Genomic DNA, 2511 nt, shown 5'->3' with positions numbered 1-2511 from the left:
TTTTGGACTTTTTTTATTTGTGAAGAATGACCCTACACTTTTGATTAGAATTGTCTTGAATCTAGAGATCGCTCATGGGTGGATGGCTACTTTTGCAGTGTTAATTCTTCTGATCCATGAGTGTGGGGGATCGTTCCATCTTCCAGTATCTTCTTCAGTGTCTTGATTCTGAAGTCTCTTCATTGTAGAGGCCTTTTGTTTTCTTGGGAGGTTAATTTCTAAGTGTTTTATTTTAATTTATGTAGCTATTGTAAATGAGATCATTTGCCTGATCTCATTGTTAATATACTTGTTACTGGTATACAGGAAGGCTACTAATTCTGTGTGCTGATTTTGTATTCTGAAACTTTGCTGAAAGTCTTTATCAGCTCGAGGAGTCTTTAGGTGGAATCTTCATGGTCTCTTCTGTATAGAAATATGTCTGAAAATAGGAGCACTTATCTTTTCATATTTGTAGCCCTTTTATTTCCCTCTCTTTTCTTATTGATCTAAGATTCAAGAACCTTATTGAGTAGAAGTGGACATGAACACCTCATCTTAATTCTGGTCTTACTAGGAATGCATTGGGTTTTCTTCAGTTAGTATGATGGGGTCTATAGCTTTGCTGTATTAAGTCTTTATTACGTTGAGGTATGTTCCCTCCATTCTCTCTCTCTCATCCTTCCTTCCTTTCCTCCTTCCCTTTATTTTTCCTGTGTCTTATCTGTTTTTTTTCAATCAAGGTAACACTACCTTCATGAAAATGTTTAGAAACAACCTTTCCTTTTCTATTCTAGAGCAAGTTGAGTAGTATTGGTGTTAAGTCTTTGATGGTTGGGTAGAATTCTGGAATATATGCACCTGGTCACATTGTGGCTTTTTGTTTTTTGTGTTTTGTTTTTGGTGTATGGAGACTTTTTATTACTGCTTCAATGTAATTGGTGATACTATGTGTGTTTAAATTATTTATTTCATCATTAAACCATTTCATTGGTTTAATTTTGGTAAGTCATACGCACCTAGAAATTCACCCATTTCCTTTAGGTTTTATTAGATTTAGTAAAACATAGATTTTCTTCAACACAGAAGATGTGTTACTCAAGTTTATAAAACAATGTTATTTTTATGAGTTATTGTTTTTTAGTTACAGAAATAAGTTCAAACTAAAATATGAAAACAAATAGCTTCCATTTAGAGAGAGCTGAAATCCGTGAAGACATTCCTAACAACCGAACTTCGGTTCTGTGTCTATTTTCCAGGTTTAAAGGGTCTACTGGGCCAAGCCCTTCGCTACCTGTGCTCTGCTTTTCCCAGTTTCTTTTCTTTTTCTCTATCTTTGCCCTCAGTCTCTTTCTCTGACTCTGGTTCATTCATACTGGGTTCTGTTCATGCTGGTCTAGAAGAGTCTTTTTGTCTCTCTTAAGTTCAGCCTCCATTTCCATGGCGTCCTTATCATCCTCCACCACACGTCGCCTTTTCTCCTGGCACCGCTCAGGTACCCCTACCGTTGCTGTTTCTTTCGTTAAATTGTTACTGTCAACTCTGAGAATGCTTTAAAGTCTGCTGAGCTCCCTTGGGGCATTTCTCCATCTCTTTTCAGCACACATCTTCCTTTTCCACTTCCTCAGTAAGCTTTTAGCCATGCCTTACCCGAGAAACATGACCGCACAATGCATGTAGAATGCCACCCGCAGAATACAGATGTTTAAAAAGTATGTCTTTATGCTTTCGTTTTTTTTTTCTGGATTTTATTGGTATCTATTGTGATATCTCTCTTTTAGTTCTAATTCTGTTAATTTAGGTTCTCTCTCTTTTTTAAAAAATATTTTGGTTAATTTGGCTAACAGTTTGTCAATATTGTTTATCTTTTAAATGTTGTTCTTTATTTTAGCTTTCAATTTTTTAATGTGTATAGGTGTTTTACCTGCATGTATGTCTGTGTACCACATACATCCAGTGTTCTCAGAGGCCTTAAGAGGGCATCAGAGCCCCTGAAACTGAAGTTGTAGATGATTGTGAATCACCATGTGGGTACTGGAACTTGAACCCAGATCTTCTGGAAGAGTAGCCAGTGCTCTTAACTGCTAAACTGTCTCTCCAGCCCTTTGTTTATCTTTTCAAAGAACTAACTCTTCATTTTATTTATTTATTTATTTATTGGCATTTTTTCTATTTCACTAGTTCCTACCATGATCTCTCATTTGTCTATGTCTTTGGATTTCATTTGTTCTTTCTTTTCCAAGGCCTTAAGGTGTGCCATTAAACTGTTTATTTGGGATTGCTCAAAAAAATGTTTTTTGTTTTGTTTTTTGTTTTTCGAGACAGGGTTTCTCTGTGTAGCTTTGCGCCTTTCCTGGGACTCACTTGGTAGTCCAGGCTGGCCTCGAACTCACAGAGATCCACCTGGCTCTGCCTCCCGAGTGCTGGGATTAAAGGCGTGCGCCACCACCGCCCGGCGCGGGATTGCTCAAAATTTTTGATGGAAGCATTTAGAGCTATCACATTTTCCCTTAGGATGGCCTTCATTGTATC

General features: G+C 37.3%; 1 pseudogene; it reads right to left on the bottom strand.

Annotated features, from left to right (window-relative positions):
* Positions 1 to 1249: 1249 nt before the first annotated feature.
* Positions 1250 to 1622, bottom strand: LOC102925309 (protein LLP homolog pseudogene; annotated as a pseudogene).
* Between the last annotated feature and the right edge of the window lie 889 nt (positions 1623 to 2511).

This window comes from Peromyscus maniculatus, chromosome 1 (assembly GCF_049852395.1).
Source record: "Peromyscus maniculatus bairdii isolate BWxNUB_F1_BW_parent chromosome 1, HU_Pman_BW_mat_3.1, whole genome shotgun sequence".
NCBI classification, from domain to species: domain Eukaryota; kingdom Metazoa; phylum Chordata; class Mammalia; order Rodentia; family Cricetidae; genus Peromyscus; species Peromyscus maniculatus.
Note: the sequence above shows the minus strand (reverse complement) of the source record. Positions and strands in the feature narration are given on the sequence as shown.